The following is a 20,960-nucleotide window of genomic DNA, read 5'->3' on the forward strand; positions in this document are numbered from 1 at the left end:
TATATAAATGACTGGATTGCGCATGACGTCACAATTGTGAAGCCACCGCGCCGCCATGTTGGTATACCCAAACATTCCATAAAATCAATGGACGCGATCAGATTTTAATGATAAAACATCACTTTACAAGTCTTCGTTTTTATATCTGAAGTTACCCTGTACATTATTACAACACAAACGTCCTAAGCATGTAAATAGTTATTTACTGAAAGTTGTACATTTTAGTTTTTAATCAGTTATTATACATTCATCTTCATTACAGTATCAGATCAGCAGACAGACCGCAGCATTTAGTATTAATGACAAACGTGCTCATTCTGAAATCTATATAAATAATCATACTTTGTACCGTATTTTCATGCAATAATTTGCTGGTTTTATGTCATCTAAACTTACAAGTTACTCAAACTTATTTAGAGAAATAACGCTGACTGTGTAGCTGAATTTCAGAAAAAACTTTATTTGTACCCGTGTCATTAACAGAACGCAGCAGACACACTCACCTTAACGGTTTTTTATAAATCCATTTTCCTGCCCGATTAAAACATAAACATTGAAAATAACACCAGAATTAACAGTTAATTTACGTACACATATCCTAAAAATAATCTTGCATGACTGATACGCTGTAAAGCGGGGGAATTTAAAACATGATTTTGAATGTAAGTCAATGACACCCTCTGCCGGTTGGGTATACCAAGATGGCGGCTCGAACTCTGCGATGGCTTCACCTCACGCTGTTACGTTAAGCGTTCTATGCGCAATCCAGTCATTTATATAGATCAGTGCTCTACATACGTCATCTGGTATAATTTAAAACGATTGGCTATGAGCTATGTACAGATGCATTTGATAGACATTCGTAACGCCCAATAAACAGCTTTGGGCATTCTTAAACCACGCCTCAAATACGAGAAAATTAGCATATTGTTTTATTTACTTAAAACAACAGAAAACATGAATAAAATGAATAAATTAATGAATAAACCATCACAATAAATGAAAACATATAGAAGTCAATAACATATTAAATAAATTTTATTCAAATGTATTTTTTCCAACAAACTACCACATATTTACTGCCATCCCAACACAGCTGTGAGAGCTCTATTTTGATGAATCAGCTAAGCACTTTGTGGAATATCCTGGGTCTGTGCATGATTCAGGCAAGTGCATATTTGGGGATGATCTTATCTAAATGCCTCAACACCCCATACCCTCATCACCCCACAATCTTTCTCTTCTTAATGGGAACATGGTTTATCCAGAGGATAAAGAAGACTATGATCAAGCAACTGCACAAAAATCAAGAATCAGATAAGTAGACTTTTTATAGACCCCCACACATACGCAACCCATGCAACAATGTCAGTTAGTAGACACCCCGCTGATTGGCTACAAGTGTGTTTTGGTAGTCGGCCCGACTCCCTTTTCCGAAGTGTTTTTACAAAAATCATGCACCGCGCCTTTAATGGAGCTCTGCTGTTAGCTATAATACATGTTATACAGCAAATCACAAATATACTATAGTATACTGTCTTTACACCTTCAAAAATGTATAGTTTAATGTTCAGTAGTTCAGTAATTCACAACAAATGTGAATTTAACAGTAGAAAGTGCGTTAATTGTTTGTATTTGTATTTGCTATTCAGGTTTGAAAACATGTGAGTTGCTGGTCTCTGGTCGATATGACGATTGCTTTGCTTTCCCGTAGCATCCTGGGAAAGCAGGGATAGAAAAGTATCCATGGAGGCTTGCTTCAGAATCTGGGCGGACGTAGTAGGGGATTTCTCGCCTACTCTTTTTATGAATACTGATGATTCGGACATACTACTCATTTCACGTACTGTTTTCTCCCACTAATAGGTACAGTAAGTAGGCATATTCAAATAAAAAAGTTCAATATACGTACCTCTGAATCTTGCGAGAAATAGTCCAAAATCTCAGTAATTCTCGCCTACCCTTTTATGTATACTGAGGATTCAGACATACTATTCGTCTACCTTCCTGCTTTTTACCTACAATATAGTATGGCGGTTTCGGACACAGAACCATAAACATTATACACAATATAAATGCAAACGTTATACGGGGTATGTCTATAATCTACCTTCCATATAATAGCATAATACACATAATTCAGTTACGTATGTACAATGGGATTTCTATGTCAATTTAGGTTGAAGTTAGCAGTGATGGTAATAACGGCGTTAGAAATAAACGGCGTTACTAACGGCGTTATTTTTTTCAGTAACGAGTAATCAAATAAATTACTGTTTCCCCCGTTATAACGGCGTTACCGTTACTGACAATAAATGCTGCACGTTACTATAATTAATCTCACTAAAGCGATTTTCACCAGAGAAGGTTGAATCGCTTCCTACTCTGTCTCATCCAGACAGGCAATGTTTGTCTCTAGTGTGTGTGTGTGTGTTGGGGGCTGAGAGACACATAACTGATGATGATTGGTGTGTGTGTTAGAGGGGGTGAGACAACCACATAACCGATGTTGATTGGCTTAATTGCTAGACACTCACAGGCAGCCCGGTCCTCGTGGTGCAGTCCGTGAGTCCCGCAACGACAGCGCGATGACAAGTACAACAAACTAGGTAGCAGTCGCAAACACAAAGTATAATAAGCACTACTTTTCCATCGTTGAGGTGAAATGCAAGAATGTTTATGTAATGTGCAACTTATGCAGAGTAAGAAAGAGCCTCTTCACGTCTGTAATTCTGATCTAATAAAGCACCCCACATCATCACATGCTGCCACCCCTTACAGAAATTAACCATGTTTTTTGTGGTAAAAGTGAAGTAACCATGTTTTTTTTGGTGTATTGATTGCTATCAGCAAAACCATGGTTGTCAAAACTTTACATGGTTGTAAGGGACAAAATTAGTGGTTTCTCTTTAGTGTCTAATTCATTCATTTAACAAATTTTATATTGAAGGCATCCAAGTTATTTGAAATATTTGAACTTTTTTTAAGTAACGCAATAGTTACTTTGCCTGGTAATTAGTTACTTTTATAATGATGTAACGCAGTTACTAACTCAGTTACTATTTTTGAGGAGTAATTAGTAACTATAACTAATTACTTTTTTAAAGTAACTTGCCAACACTTGAAGTAAGTGGCTAGTAGATTTTTAGTTGACAATAAATGCATGGCACAAGGTGAACTGGGGTTGTGTATACGCACATAAAAAAGACCAGATGCTGTGGTACATCGTTTGCCTAAGGACAGCAGAGAGAGAGCAGTCCATGATTTGGGTGGTTGGAGTCACTGATGATCCTGGTGTAGATGTCCTGGAGGAAGGGAGGTTCACCTTCTACAATATGCAGTTTGCACTACCCTCTGTGGAGCTTTCCTTTATCTGGAATATTTTAATTTCCCCTCAATCAAAAAGATATGAGCTTTACTGCATGACAGCAGATTTACTTTTGTTGCGCCAAAGTTGTTGCCAAGCAGTGCTGTAGTTTGCCGGGGGGTGCAGGGGAGGAACTCCCTAATAAGCAAAATAAGCAATTACAACCCCTCCCCCCGCAGATCCGAGTATGACATCAAAGTAACACGAGAGCGATTCAAGATCTGACTGCTTTCAAAATGCTCTCACGGTACTTCAATATCATAAGCCAATCGTTCTCAAATCAGGCTTTGGCGGTAGTGATTTTGCAAAATACAGTGTTCACAAGAGGATGCACACACATAAAAAACTTTTGTGAAGCGCCCTTTAATCATTTTGCAGCCTAGAAAACCTCCTATTTCACCTGTGCAACTGGCCGGCCCTGCTTGAGACTTGAGCTTTAATGTTCAAACCTACAGTAAGCATACAGTAAGTGTCACTTGATGTGATCTACAGTGAAAATTGAACATTACCTGTAAAAGTTTGATCCAAGTTAAATGCTATCAGTTATTGCTAACCGGGAGTAAACATTTTATTGTGTCTGTTTTTCCTGCTTATACAGTAATGAAAGCCAGCCAGAAAGAAAGAGAAAGAGGGAGAGAATTAAAGTGGAGGAAAGAGAGAACACAAGCGGAAGATGATCAGAGTGATTTACACTGCTGTACGGTCATCATGCACCACTTGTGTTCCAGTTTCTGAAATTCAGATAAGAGCATTGATTCATCTGAAGATCTGCACACGGCTCTGACAGTGACCATTAGATAGCAAGCACCTCCTGTCTGTAGAAATTATAACCTACATGCAGTATTTTAGTCCTTAGCTCTCTGTTGTTTTATGAAGTTCAGTGTCTGCATAGCACCATGGTCCTGGAGAAACATTGTCTCATTTTACTATGTACTGCACTGCAATACTTTATATGGTTGAAATGGCAATAAGGCCCAATTTCCCATTTCTCTGTCTTACCCCTTCCCCTTACTCCTACCTCTTAGCTACGTACACACCAAAGGTGGGGCATCACGTTACTCGCTCTAGATTCTTGCAGTATTTAACTTCGTGTCATGCAAATTGTTTGCTCGAGTTGAATATTTTCAACTTGGGCGCAGACACATTTGAAGCGAATAGTGTTTTCGCGACAAACGTGCCACCCATATCGCGTCATTCGCATCGCCCCATGCGAGGACGCGTCTAATCGCATGACAGCACAATTAACTTGATTTCAGTAGATCAAGATGAATTTGATTCCCCATTTTACTCATATTCCTTAATGTAAACAGATAATCAAGTAGTTGCAACCATTGTAACCGATGAACAGTCATATTTTAGTATTTATGACCTCAGTTACTGTTCTGCAGTCATTTGAACCATATCATATCTGTATTTGCAGTGAACGCAAAGACCGGACATAGCAACATTTTAACCAGTGAAAGATCTGACTGATGTCCCCTGGGCTCACTGCCCCCCTGCACTCATTTTGTACTGAACTCTCTCTCTCTCTCTCTCTCTCTCTCTCTCTCTCTCTCTCTCTCTCTCTCCTCCGCCTTCTTCCTGCTTTTTGTCGTAGCTGTGACGCTGATCTGTCTGTCGTGGGAAGCGAACAGGAATTTTTGGAGGAGCTTGTAAAGACTCTGTCGGTCATCTCTGGGTCTCCGAAGAGTCTGGCATGCTTCTTTTCTGCTGAGACTATCTAATGAAGGGGAAAACAAGAGAAGTGTATGGATTTGGTTGTTTGTTCACAGTAGTCTCCATGTGACACATTTCCTAAAACACTCAAGGCGAAGTATTCTCAGGAGACGTCCATACGCGCCCCACCCATTGAAACAAAAGGTCAGAAAATCATCTGGACTCCAGCAGCACTGAGCTGAGCTACCAGTGTAAGAGCGCGATTGCTGTTCATTATTTTGTTCTTGTGAAGCTGGAGCGAGTCACGAGATGTGAAAACCGTGTTATGGTAAAGTTACCGTTTGATAGGTCAGTCGGTCCATTTGGCATGTTTAAAAGTCCTGACATGTTTAGCATTTGTTGAGTAATCTTTGTCTTCCATTCTCTGCCCTATTCCAAGAATGCCATGGTGCCTCAGTGGCCTGTGAGCTACGTTCACTTGTAGACATTTTTGCCACTCGGAGAGGCTGGAAGGCCTGTATGGGCTTATTCCCAGCAGCCTGTGAACCCAGGCCAAAGCTTTTATCAGTAGGCTCCAGCAAAACTGCATAGCCCCCTTCCCTGGAGGGAGTGCTAGAGGAAGTCGTAGGATGATAAAAACGGGCCATTAGAAGGCCTCCTCAGGCCCCATGGGTTCATTAAACTAAGTTAATCTTGTATATCAGGGCACTGGCCATCTCAGAACGCAGTTTGTGTCCTTCCCCTGAAATGTCAGATTATCACAGCTCTATTACAGCTATATTTCCTTTCTGTTGAAAGCAGCAAAACTTTGGGAGTTGTGCCCTGCAATGTTACAAGTAATTATGAGTCTGATCAAACAAACAAATTCACAGTCATTACTCTTCAACCAATAATACAATAAAACGAACATAGAATTTCATGTAATGGCAATGAAAGTACAAGTGAGCATGGCTAGTGTGGCACTCCACAAAGTAAAGTCATCTCCATTGATTCAGCTTGAGCAGCTGTAGTCAGAGTTAACCAGATACTACAGCAATGACACAAGAGCACAGATGTGACCAACAGTTAATGAACAACAGCTGTTAACAGCAGATAACAGAAACACACGGTTAGTGATGAAAAAGAGAGGTTAACAAATCATAAACAGAAATGTCTTTGTCCTCAGTCAAATTCATACTTGAACATTTAGGGGTGGTTTCCCAGACAGGGATTAGACTAGTCCTGAACTAAAGTAAATGTAAGAGCTGTCCAAACTCAAAACAACTTGCACTGACATATCTTAAAACAGTGGTTCTCAAACTTTTTCCGCGTGTGTCCCCCCTTGTGTACGGCCCCCCCAAAGAAAATTTATGAGAAAAACTGTTCTAAAATGTAACATTTTAATTAAACAAAACATATTAAGTTATACAAAGTAGTGCTGTTGGTTAGTAGCCTTATTTTTTTTAATTACACAGAATTCATGATAAATGAATGTATTTTATAAAATGTCATAAAACTGGGGCCCCCCTGGCACCATCTCGCGGCCCCCCTGGGGGCCCCGGACCCCAGTTTGAGAACCACTGTCTAAAATACATCAGTGCCCTTTGTTTTGCCTCAAAATGCAAGCCAGTAATGTATTTAGTAAGGCATGTTTGTTCAAACTAGCTATATTTCCTAATTAAACTAAGGACTTGTCCCGGTTTAAACTAATCCCTGTCCGGGAAACCACCCCTTAATGCTAGAGTTTTCTGACTAGTTGTTTGTTCACTGTTATGGAGTTTTCTTGTTTCATTTCACTTATATGATGCATCAGTGGTGACCCAGACCGTCCCGCTTTGCATTAGCATATGCCTACTTCTCCTTTTTGCACTCTACAAATGGCTGGGTTATTATAACACATGCAGGGTAAATATTGCATAGAACACTCCATTTGGTTAAAATTGACCAAGTTGTATTAATCCAACTGCTGGGTTATTATAACACATGGATGCATAACAACAACCCAGCATTTGTTCTGTCCAATAGTTACCCAGCATGGATAAAAAAAACTAAGCCATTTGTAGAGGGCGTATGTATTAGAAACACCAATAGAAAAGCACAGACCACAGGAGCCACCAAATTCAAAAAGTTGGTATGACAATAACAGATATACAGTAGTAGTCAATGTCTAGAAAGAATTGTTTTTATTCCATACAGTTAGTGGCCTTTCAAATGTTTTTGTTTCATGTGACTTTTGTGAGTATAGAGTTTGTCATCCTAAATTCAGATGCGCGGCAAGTACGTTCAAATAGAGAGCTCGTATCAGTATTGTATTATGTAAACATTGTATAATTTCATGTCAACTCAAGATGGAGGAACAGCTGATCATAGCTATACAGGGATACCCAGAGCTGTACGATCTGTCAAGTGGATATCATTCTGACACAAAAAGAAGAAACAATGCATGAAGAAGCATTGCTGAATCTATGAAGAGTTGGTTGGCTTATGTTTCCGTAGCAACTGAATTACCTGGAGGTAGGTCATTTCTGATGCGAAGCTGCGTGCAAAGTTACAAAAAAATGCAAAGACAGGTGTTAGTAGATAATCTTGGGGCTAAACCAAGCAAGGTGGATTTTGCCAAGTAAGAGCAACATCTTTTCTTAGTCCTGACAACATTTAACATCTTTCCAGGGTACAGTATACCCCAGGCCCGGATTGGCCATAGGGAGGACGGGGAGAATTCCCGGTGGGCCAGTCTGTTTTTTTGCCACGAGGGCCGGTGTTATCATGCCACCAGGTTGAAGGTTGCTGTCCTTATGCTGACAGCACTCACCGCAGCCCTAAAAGGACAATTAACTACAAATCATATTTTTTAAAATCTATTTTAAAAATGTAACAATGAATCATCTATGACTAGTTATTCATCATCTATTTTAAGAGTAACAAATCTATTTGATGCTAAACTCATCAGATTATTGGGGGGGAAATATGTTTCATATCAATTAGGGATGCACCGAATCCAGGATTCGGATTCGACCGAATACTGGGCTTTTTGACGGGGTTCGGGTTCTGCTGAATCCTAGATTTTTTTTCCACCGAACCGAACCCTAGGCTTGCCGTGGAGATGAGCTTTTTCTTTCGGTGAGCCTTAGGGGCTGGACACACCAAAACTTTTAAACGCGGCTGAAAATGCCTTGAGGAGGCCGAATGCCAGCTGTTTTTCAGCCGAGCACTTGGCCCCTCCTCCACTGTAATGGGACGGCCATGTGAAAACTGACATTGACGAGCGGAGCTTTTCACTCAAAGTTGATTTTTGAACTTGAATATCTTTTCAGCGCGGAAAAACCCCGCTAGCTGCTTACTCATTGGAAAAACGAGCGTGTCGCAACGCATCGCTTTCATTATGCATAGGCTTATGGTAATTGTCAAAATAGTTTTTCCAACTTGTCATCCTGGCATAATGTTGCATATCCTTTTTTTACAGTTAAAATAAAATGAAAAATACACTGCTGTGGACGTTGTTTACTTCATTAATGTGTTTTACTGTGTTAATGGAATGAAGATGCGAGTAGGATTCGGTATTCGGTTTCGGATTCGGCCGAATCTTAAACAGTGGATTCGGTATTCGGCCGAACCCAAAAAATCTGGATTCGGTACATCCCTAATATCAATACAGGCCCAGATTGGCCATAGGGAGGACCAGGAGAATTCCCGGTGGGCCGGTTTGGTTTTTTTTTTGGCCACGAGGGCCAGTGTTATCATGCTACCAGGTTGCTGTCCCTATGCTGCCAGCACTCACAGCAGCCCCATTTGCGTAATTTGCGGGTGGTAGATGTCCCCACCGCTTTATGCCCAAGTTGATTGTACCCCAACTCCCGACCATGGAGTAATTCTTGCGTTAGGATCCATGAACATGTAAAACACATGGACAACGCAGGACGGGCCGCTTTCTTCTGCCAAAGCAAGACGCGCTCGCCTGTGAACACGAGTTTTGTTTTAGACGCATTTATATTGAGTGCGCTTGCCGCGCGTTTAGATTTAAAATAAAGTTGAGCGTGACTTGATACAAACGGCCTCTAAAAGGGAAATGATCTACAAATCGTATTTTTTTATCTAAGTTATAGATGTAACAATGAATCATCCATGAATAGTTATTCTTTATCTATTTCAAGATTAACCAAATTTATTTCATGCAAAACTCATCAGTTTATTGGGGAAAAAACTATATTTTATATCAATATAATGTTTTCTCAAGTAAAATGTTGAAAGTCCATTGTATATATGATCTTTTTGACACAAGAGAGGCCTACCATACATTATTTGGCAATATACAGGATCTACTACTAAACAGATTAAGATAAGGATTTTTATTTTTCTATCTGTTTCCTCTGCATACTTGATAAATCTTGCTTTATCAGGGGTTTCCAAACTTTTTCAACCCAACAGGTAATCTCAAGACCCACCATTTATTAAAAATAGAAATATAGAACTATAAACACATCTGATCCTTTTCAGTAGTTTTTGAATAAATTTAATTGCATAATATTAAAATACCTTATGGTAGGGCTGCACAATTATGGCAAAATCATAATTGTTTTAGACTACTGTATTTGCACTGAATTGAAAATGATATTTTTGGAAAACACAAATAATTGCAAGGCTGCAGAGAACAGTGCACTATTGCAGACTTAAACTACTGAGGATTTAATTGTAATATTTTAATATAGTCAGTCGTGAATTAAAGTGGGCCGGTCTAAGACATGAAACTCCAGGGCTGAAAATGAGTCCCACTCCGGCCCTGGTATACCCTGCATGTGGCTTGAACGCTCTAACCCAGTCCTGACTATAAAACTTCATCCGAATGGTTGACAGAAAGGATCAAAAATGTCTTGGTTTGTTTAATCACTTTCAACAGACCAGGCTCGTTTAAACACAACACTTCTCTTCTGTCAGTGTGAACATAGTGTCAGTTTGGGATATTCAAGTCATAGTGAAAAACTACCATACATATGATTAAACAATGTAAAATAATGGCTCTTAATTTTACATTGCAAACAAATTCTAGTTCTAGTAGAGCAGCATTCAGAGTAGCATTAGGAAAATATATGTGTCGATACAGATGTCAATAAACCATTAGTGAGAAAGCCAAAGGTTACTGTGGCAGAGACTACTGTCCATAAGAATAATTTACATTGAATGCTGTCTACTGTGTTGCATTAAAAAAACACCTGAACAGAACAACCCTGAGAGTGATGAACTGTCTGTACTTAGCCTGACAGTTTATTGACAGAACCTGAACATTCCAGGCGAGGTATTGAGTGCTCTGACTAATTACCTGTCTGTTCCTGTAACACTACATTAAATTGAGTCAAGAATCCAGACCTGACGACTTGTAAGCTTATCAGCAAACACGCCAACACGAGTGCTCTATCTCAAACGCTGTAATGGGTGGCGTGCCAGATGCTGCTGTAGAGTTCAGTGGCCGGGGTCATGTCGACAGCCATTGGACACAGTAAGATAAGTGAGAGAGTTGGTTTGCCATTTCAATGCTACTTATCAATCGTCGAAAAAGTTATAAAGTGCCCATATTGGTAGAGTTTCCATATTGTATTCAAAGGATGTACTCATGTTGATTGAAAGGCTGTATACCCATCCGCAGCTGGACCACACACAGTCCCACTGTAGATCTCCTTAAACACTACACTCTACTTACACAATAAAGGCTACAATAAGATTACAGGCACATTTTTGATAAAAGAGCACAACCTGCTATTAATGATTATCAAGATTTTTGACAGATTTTTAGCTTTAATGTTTGTGCTAAATGATGCACAAGCAAATAAGCAAGCCACAAAGCAGAATACACACACAAACGCACAAAACCTAAAACCTTTAAATAGTTTAGGTTACACATTTGAAAGTGGTTGGTAAGATTTGAAAGTTTCCATCATCCCCATCACTTGTCTCATGGACCAGCACGGGTGCCAGAACATGCAGACGAGTGTTTGCGGGGTCTGCAGCCTTCACACAGTTACACATACTCAGTTTCTGCTGGAGGGAAACATGATGTTTCTACATTAGATGTGATTATAAAAAAACATGATCCACCCATCCACTAGGCCTATATATAGAGCTCCTTACTATTGGGTTCTCATTCAGGACTTAATCCCGGGACCTTTTTTGCTGTAAGGCAACAGTGCTACTAGAGCTACAGTACTAAAGCCAAGAGATTTCACCTCTTGAGCTTGCAGTCATCGCATGGCATATATTAAATACATGTATTTAGAGGCTCATTTCAGCAAAGCAGATCTGTGAATCCTCAGAATAATTGTAATTATTTTGATGTACAGTACTTACAGTATCCAGACATATTAATATAATGTCCAAATGTCTATGTACTTGTTAGAAAATTCAATTTACTATACCTCTTTGTATCACTGACTGTATGGGGACATATTTAAAGTATAGCACCTGAACTTTAAATCACTATTTTGATTCATTTTATATACTATTGATTAGTTTAAAATCAACGTTTTATATCTTCTAAAATAAAAAGTCTGGTTCCAATTTTAATAAGGAGGGAAGTTGGGAACAGGAGGTGACGCAAAGCGGACCCTTTGTCTCATTTTAGTTCTGACGCAGTAGTTTTATCAATGGGACCGCCCTGTTTCAACGAAATCCACCATTAAACAAACACACACTCCGATGCTACCCTTGATAAACAAACTATATCCATTGTTCCTCTAATGCTGGGTTCTTTGGGAATCTTACATTTCCCTCACAAACAACAACACACTTCTTTGGCGGCCACGTTTTTGATTTTGTGTCAGCTCTTGGTTGGTGTGTGCGTGCGCTATTCCAGCTGAAGTGCCCATATAAGGACTTCCACTGTACTTCCTGCACCGAATATGCAATCGATTCAGGAATTGAAAAACTTTCCAAAACTTGCACAAAACCTGACAAAGTGCATTCTCCATCACATGTCTAAAAATGTTTTTGGAACCTTTGCCCATGTTTAGTCTGATGAATCCACCTCTTGTTAAGTTAGAATGCATGAAATACCATTAAAGTTCGTTTTCTCGCCTTTAAAGAATGTGACTTTCAAAGGATACAGCCTTCGAATGGGGAAACATCTATTGTCACTTAGTGTAAATAGCCACGGCCTATTATTAAATATCTACTTGAACTTCATTATTTCCCAGTTTCCTGCCTGTCTACTACCCACCCAGCTGACAACTGTAGTATTTTGCCAGGCGAGTGATAAAGAAACAACATTTGACTGTGTTTAATTTTAGAGGAAATACTGTAGCATTTTACAAACAGGGATGAGATGTTTCAAGAACAAAGGGGTGTTTATTAAAGGCTGTTGTCAGCCACAGAGCCACGCTGTACACACCCTGGCGTATTCAGAGAGCCACAGTTGAACCAGTGGTGATCTCATCTGAATCCTTTACCAGACTGTCTCACATTTGAAACAAGGGGAGCAAAGCTTCGCCACACTCAGACTGAACATTAGACATAGTTTTACTAAATAAACTAAATGATATGCACTTAAACACAGTTACCTCACACAAAAGCAATATATGTTTAATTGTAAAAAGCAATACATTTACAGTTATGTATGCATTAATATTTCATAATATAGATTTTATGTTTAAGAAATGTTAAGACATTCACATAAACATATACATCAAGTAAATAAAAATGATTCCAAGCAAATGCGCAATTTATCACAACAAAGACCTACAAAATAAACAAGGTAGCCAGTGGCAGTAAACAAAACATGTTATTATACAATACATATAGAGAGATAATTTAGATCAAGCAGATACGTTTTTCTCATTCAATCTCCTCCTGTGAGAGAAAGCAATAAAAGCTCAAAATAGCCTGTATTATTTCTTTTACCACAACATTGGCAGTACCAGCAGTAATTTCATAAGTCACCAGTAGGTTTGTTTGGGAAACACTAAAATTAATAGAGTTTAATGCTGAAACTATTCAGTGTTTGGAGCAACCCTACACAAGATAACTGTATTACATCCACCATAATGTGTTGTTTTTTTAACAATGTGCAAGCTGACATTACAGTTACTCACTTTGCCAAAATAAACAATACATATTGCACCAGTAGTGAACTGTCAGGGCCCTCTAAACTTAAAATATATTAATATAAAAACAATTTGACAGGTTCCCCCATTACAATCACATTGCAGACCAATCAGCGCATGACATCAAAGTACCACGAGAGCGCAATGAAACAACAGTGAAAGAGACAATATCGTCTTTACTATCTTATCAATACGAGCCCGGATCTGACCCATTTCTTGAAAACATTACACACTCTGCATACAAAAACACAACAGGCCTTATTTATTAAGCGTGTGTATGCACAAATTTGATCAAATTGTGTGCGTACACAAAAATCCACGGCAAAGTCCATATTTATAAAAACTGTCTTTGAGGTGGAAAATAACTTAGCGCCACGTCAGGGTCTGAGGAGACATCTGCACTTTTGCTTGTCCGATTGCTGCAGGTTTTTGGAAACATAAGCCATTCTTGCTTCTTGAAAAGGATTTAAACATTGACAGGCACTCTTTTATATGTCAATGACATTAATTAGGCATTGTTTAAAGGCGGAAATCTGCAATTGTTCAGCTGTGCACAATTTCAAGCACATTTGCAATTTATAGATTTCACGTCTGAAAGTGAGGCGTACACGTTTTCAATGCGTACATTTGTTTTATGGAAGGCATGGACGAGGCTTCACTTTAAAAAGAAGATCTTTTTGGGTTTAAAACTTTAATATTGGCAACTTTACTTATCAATCTTCCTTATATCACTGATATCTTTTAACACTCTAAAGACAAAGGAAACAAAATCGAATCACATGACTCCTTTAAACTCAAGAAGAAGACAACAATTGAGGAAAAAACACTGATACTGTATGTATATATATATATATATATTTCTCACTTGTATGTTTAGATCATCAAACTAATTTAAATATTACTCAAAGATAACACAAGTAAACACAACATGCAGTTTTTAAATTAAGGTTTTTATGAAAAGTGCTTGCACAACCCCCCCAAACATTATTATTTTTGGAAAAATACTCTGTGGACTGTCGAGAAAAAAGTTGAACTTTTTGGAAGGCGTGTGTTCCATTACGTTTGGTGCAAAAGTAACACCGTGGTGGTGGAAGTGTGATGGTCTGGGACTGTTTTGCTGCTTTAGGACCTGAAAGACTATGTAATAAATGGAACCATGAATTCTGCTATCTACCAAAAATCCTGAAGGACAATGTCTGGCCATTTGTTCATAACCTCAAGCTAAAGCAAACGTGGGTTCTGCTGCAGGACAATGACCCAAAACACACCAGCAAGTCCACCTCTGAATGGCTGAAGAAAAACAAAATAAAGACTTTGGAGTGGCAAAGTCCTGACCTCAATCCTATTGCTGTGGCATGAAAACCCTCCAATGTGGCTGAATTACAAAAAATCTGCAAAGATGAGCGGGATAAAACTCCTCCACAGTGCTGTAACAGGCTCATTACAAGTTATCGCAAACACTTGATTGCAGTTGTTGGCCCAACTGGATATTAGTTTTAGGAGGCAAACACTTTTTCACACTATTTTCAAAAATTTAGTTTTGGATTTTCTTCATAACAAAAACCTTCATTTAAAAACTGCATGTTGTTTTTACTTGTGTTATTTTTGATTACTGTTTAAATTTGTTTCATAATCTGAAACATTAAAGTGTGACAAACATGCAAAAAATCAAAAAAAATCAGAAAAGGGGACAACACTTCACACCACTGTACATATATTAGCGTCATCCAAAAGTACAGGAGGATGGACTTTGTTTTCAAATAATTTTATGATGAAAGCTAAGTTATTTAAAATCTGTTGTAAATGTTGTGGTAGATGGCTTAAGAGTTCACTACTGTATTGCACAGCCCTATTTTCAAGCAAATTTTCTATTTTCTGAGCTGTGCTGCCTCTGAATGTCAGGGCAGGATTTTCATGGTGAGAGAGAGTGAGATTACACTGACCATTGCTCTTCCTTGCATTCCAGATTGTCAACCTTGAGTCTTGCAAACTGAAGTTCCGAGTTGAATGTATTGCCTTAAATATCGAGACATGAATTCCATGACCTGAAAGCAACAATAATAAAATAATAAAAACTTAACTTCCACAACCTGCATTTCAATGAGGTGAATTTATACAAAATACTTTTTTTTCAAATATTTAATATTAAGAGCCAAAAAAAATCAAGATCATACATTTGGTGGCGTTTTTAAAATGAATGTCTTGGTAATATAAATATGATGCCATACTGATTGTGACAAAGCCTTTTGGTTGAAGAAAAACATCTGGTAAATCTGCTGTAGAAATCTAAATATAATTACACTGCATTAATACTGGAGTGACAACATTGCTCTGCAGCTAATAAAGTTATTTTGAAAAATGAGATCAAAGCTTTTACGTACAAGCCTGCTATAAAAAAAATCACAGGAACCTCATGTGAAGTTTTGATCAAATCTACAGTTATACAAATTGAGTTGGCTTTGGATTTGTCCTAATGGCACTTTTAACTGGGAACGTCTAGAATTTTAAAGGCAATATTTATCTTAATGGGACATGATTGATTGGGCACAGGGTGATGATCTGAAGGTCTGTGTGACCGACCACGTCTTACCGAACAGATGAGAAGAAAAAAAGCATAAAGAGGAACATTTATTGAAGAAGTTAAAAAAGTTTGATAGAGTTTAGGACTTAGTTAGAGGTTGAAAGATGACTCAATAATATGTACCAAACCTTAAAGTATGTGTGTGTGTGTGTGTGTGTGTGTGTGTGTGTGTGTGTGTGTGTGTGTCTGTGTACCTGGTAATTATCATGTTGTGGGGACCAATTGTCCCCACAAATATAGGAATACCAGTATTTTTGTGACCTCGTGGTGACATTTTGTTATCCCCATGAGGAAACAAGCTTATAAATCAAACAGAATGATGTTTCTTGAAAATCTAAGGTAGTAGAAAGTTTTGTGTGATGGTTGGGGTTAGGGAATGGGGTAGGTAAGGGGAATACAATATACAGTTTTTATGGTATAAAATGCATTACGTCTATGGAATGTCCCCACAAAACATGGAAACCAGAATGTGTGTGTGTGTGTGTGTGTGTGTGTGTGTGTGTGTGTGTGTGTGTGTGTGTGTGTGTGTGTGTGTGTGTGTGTGTGTGTGTGTGTGTGTGTGTGTGTGTGTGTGTGTGTGTCTGTTTGCATTAGGCAGAAATCACAGCTGCTCAACTCCAGCAGTGTTACCTTATAAGGCCTGTTACACACTCTCAGATACCTGACACTTTCTTGCTCACACACACACACATGCGCACACACAAAAACTTTATAATGCACACAAAATTTCACAATAATATAATGATATTTACGCTACAGTATTTAATATTTCCATATTTATTTGTCTCTATGATGCAAAAATCTAAAATGTACAAACAGTTACACAGATTATTAAAGGTTGTGTCAATATGTCTATTAATGTATGTGCTTTTTATCTATTTAGGGAGTGTTTTCATTTCAGGAGTAATTCAGTGGCTGTGACTCACAGTGTTAAAGAAAACTTTAAACATTTTCTGATCATTTCAAACTCAACATGAATGTCTGCATTTCTTGAAAACTGCTCACTCTCTACATACAAAATCATAGGCACAGGCACAATACACAACACATATTCAATTCATGGATATTCAATTCAAATTAATTTTAATAAAGATTTTCACTATATTGCATTGCTGCAAAGCATCTTTACATTATATACATATAAGTACAGGACATAGAGACATAGGAAGAATAAAAACTTACAGCATACATGCACTCTTTTGACCCATAATGGGTAAATATTGGACAGAACACGTGTTGGGTTAAAAATGACCCCATGCTGGGTTAAAAATGACCCAATGTTGGGTTGTTGTTATGCAACCATAGGGTATAATAACCCAGCAGTTGGGTCAATGTTTAACCCAGCACGTGTTCTGTCCAATATTTACCCATTATGGGTCAAAAATAACCCAGCCATTTTTAGAGTGTGGTATTATTGCATTTTTATGTACCAGTAAGTGTTCTAACTGATAATTGCAGGTAGGTTTGTAATCGGGTGGTTATATTTATAGAACTATTAAACAAGTATCAAATGTTTCAGAAGATACTACTAACTGTTAAAAAACTATTGTCTGTAAGATTATATTATTAGAAGTATAAAAACCCTAGCACTAAACTTAATGTCAGCAGTTTCCAAGTGAGCAAGACAAAAGTGGCAATAACTGGAAAACTTAAACCTCCAATGGTGTTTAAGTACAGAAATACATTTGGGAGAAATTACACTTAACCGGGACTGTCAGTTCTCCTCCGACACATTAACATAACAATGCTGTAACAAGACAGAGGATGAATACTGTTTGTAGCAAAAAAAAGTCTATCTCATATTATTCTCATTGCTCTGGTTGGCCCAGGCTACGGTTATTCAGCGGCATGAAGAAGAGCATCTGGCTGAAGCGGATCTGGGTCTGTCGTCCTCAGGTGTCATCAGAGACAAAACAAACATGATAATAGCATAGAGCCCTCTCACATATAATGTCAAATTTATAAAAATTGTTATATGACGACACACTTCATCAGAGAGAGACCAAAAAGAAAGCACTGAAAACACAGAAGCCAAAGGACAAATAGGGATTATAAAATACAAACTCATTGTAAATTAAGCAGATATGTTTGAAACGCTGAGTGAGTTCATGAGATTTGGACTTATTGCTATCGTGTTTCAGTATCAGTAAATACAACAATCAGCCAGTTACATAGAATTGATTGGCACAGTAACCCATTTACACATGATAAAATTACTGTGACATACATCCTCTTGTGGCCACACAATCACTTTATTTTAAACTATTTTATATATTCTGTTTAATGAGAAAGACTATAAAATAGCAGCCAACGATGAGAGACGACATGGAAGACGATCTTCAAAAGAGACAGCATGGAGAAACAGACCCTCAATGATACTCTAATCGAGTCTCGATGGATGCTGTCACTTGTGCATTTGAATGGATGGAGGAGGTGGAGAAGGAAAACTGTGTTTACATGAAGCCGCCTCCCTGCGGAGGGGAGGAAGACCACCAGGTCAGACCTCACATGAAGGGGACAACATGGCAAAGCAAGCACGGGTCTCCCCATCACTAAAGACAGAAATCTAGCCCCACTTTGAAAGTATGCGACGGGTGCAGAAATCCAGAAAGAAGGCAAGAGGTGGTCAGATTAAAGAGAATTAGTAAATGATGAGAGAACATTTTTTTTGCAGATGTAGCCCACGTGGTTCATGTCAAGCATATTATCAAACTCTTGTCTGTACTGGCACTAAATGTTTTGAAAAAGAATCGAATGCTTAAAAAACATTGTTTCAAGACATGCAGGAAGAAAATACTTTTGGGTGTAAGAAACGCCGTCTCTACCTTCAGCCTCCAAACAACATGTCAGCTCAGATTCTAAAGGAAACCTCTTTATTTACTCATGCAGTCGCGTGGCCAATCACACCAACTAAGTCCTTCCTATTCAATCATACTTTTAATTTCACGTCTCTTTTCATTTCACATTAAAATGGCAGCTGTCAAAATACACTGGATTGGCACGCTCCAGACCTAAGCTTACAAGCATGGGGTTGACCACAGCATACCTCAGAGTCTTCACAGCTCCCTTTGCCTAAGAACACTAGAAGTAATTTCAGCGAGATCTTGGTGCACTTCCTTTAGGAATCTATCCACACCACTTACAAAGAGAGTGGGACAAAGAGAGACTGGTTGACATGTTCTCTCTGTTTGCCAACACATGACATCATAGCTCTCAGAACCTCCATTAGCGTCTAATAAATGAGGGTCTGACAAGGCCGGCGTGGGTGAAATGGATGGCGAGGGGGGAGTGGGCCGGAGGTTATTGGGCTCACCTCCATCAGCTCCATCAGAGAGACGTGAGACGCAGAGAAAGCCCTCGCAGCCCATTTAGAAAAATTAGAGTGAAAAACTTCTAAAAACACATGGCGCAGAGCGGCCAAATCTCACTGATGTAAACAAAGGATGGGTGGCAGCCCCAGAGCGCGGCTCTGACGGCCAGCGGCGGCAGTGATGAATTTGTGGAGTTATCTAATTTTCCACTGTTTTAATTAGAGGCCGGGATCTATGAGGCCCGACAGCTGGCTTCTTTGTAGCAACTCCTGTGAGTCTGACAGAGAGAAATGCCTGTGGCCGCCCGCCACTGCCGAGCTCTGCGCCTGACCCAAGCCAGAGCAGACAGAAGAAATCCAGCTCACTTTACTCATCGCTCGTTCGCTGAACTCTTTCAAAAAAAAAAAATCTTTGCAAATATATAGATTTGCACTGGCCTTGCGATTTTCCCCTAGAAAAAAATATAGTTCGCACTATTCTTATATGTCATTATAGATAGGTAGCAGAGCCTCCACTGGGTGTACTAGGGTCTATCCCTATTAACCTCTGTTTTATTGTTTCCTTTTCAATATTATCTCATTCAAAACGGTCACCATTAGCAGTAACAAAACATGGGTTGAATTTTCACAATCTTGTGAAAATTCATCCCATGTTTATAATAAGGGTCACTACTGCGAGGGATTAGACACGCTCCTGCTCATCTATATTTGAAAGCCCTTTAATCAGATGATACATTTACTAAACCTAGAGAACAACATTGGGTCTGGTATAAATTTTCTGCAAATAAATAATAAATATGTTGCAATTAAACAATTAAATAAACAATTAAATTAGATCATAAAAAGTACTTGTATACTAAATTATTTAGAAAGTAGTAGATAGCATTACATGAAAATAGAATTGAATCTCAATAACTTTTATCCACATGTGAACATTATTTCTTTTATTTAGTGTGCTAAAAACACACAGTTGGAAATTATACTTTTTTAGTGTTTTTGTATTGCAACCTTTTCTAAATAAAAAATATAATATCTGATAAAATGAAATATTAAATGTTATGTATATAATTTAGTTAAATGTCCTTAAAAAATGTAAATGATCAGTACAAACAGAGAAATTGTAATTTGTAAAAAAGCACGAATTTCCTCATTAAGGACGACAATTTTTTTAAAAGGCAACAAAAATCGAATTACTTTGCATTATCAACATGTTTTAGGAATTTACATTTGGTATGTTTTTGCAATTACAATATATGTTTCCTGACATGTTCGTATAATTATAATTTTTAAATTCAGAAAATTCTACAGAAATTCAACTGTTTTGAACAACTATTAATTATCACATTTGAGCTGGAAGGTTTCTAACCTGTAAAAAATGAATAAAATTTTTATGTTTGCAGGTTGAGAACAAAATTTCGCAATTTAAAAAAAAATTAAGTGCTTTCTTAAATAAAGAATTTATTTGTAAAACAAGATTCTTTTTCAGAGAAATAATCATCACTATAATTATTCACATCATGATATTTTACATTTAGTTAATTCATCTAAATGTCTCAGATGTAAAATTCTTTTACAGTACATTTCTTACAATTGTGATAAATCTCTTTGGTTAAAACTCTGTAGACTCTGGTTATCCGTTTCTGTCTTAGTCTTTCCTATTCAATCGACTCAGGAACTTACATACAGCAGAACTTATTGGACTTTTGGTTTTCTTTTGGATTTTTTATTTCTTATAGACTCGCATTCAAACCTTAAACACACACACACACACACACACACAAACACGCACACACACATTTTTAAAAACAGGATCACTGAAATATAATGAGGGATCACTGAAGACTGTATTTATATTAGCTGGGATGAGGGTCCTGTTGTCTTGTTGTCCAGTTATTGAATGTCTTTAGCTTTTCTATACAAAAGAACCACATAAGAATATGTATTTAGAGAAGATCAGCTATCACTAGATGGTTTAGAATA

General features: G+C 38.0%; 1 long non-coding RNA gene across 2 annotated transcripts in view; it reads right to left on the reverse strand.

Annotated features, from left to right (window-relative positions):
• LOC129418634 (uncharacterized) overlaps positions 1–20,960 on the reverse strand; it is an 84,357-nt gene that overhangs the window by 32,767 nt on the left and 30,630 nt on the right. For both annotated transcript variants that reach the window (XR_012357611.1, XR_012357610.1), the window contains exon 2: positions 15,033–15,134. This is a non-coding gene — a long non-coding RNA (uncharacterized lncRNA). The remainder of the gene's footprint in view (positions 1–15,032; positions 15,135–20,960) is intronic.

Source organism: Misgurnus anguillicaudatus, chromosome 15, assembly GCF_027580225.2.
Source record: "Misgurnus anguillicaudatus chromosome 15, ASM2758022v2, whole genome shotgun sequence".
NCBI lineage: Eukaryota > Metazoa > Chordata > Actinopteri > Cypriniformes > Cobitidae > Misgurnus > Misgurnus anguillicaudatus.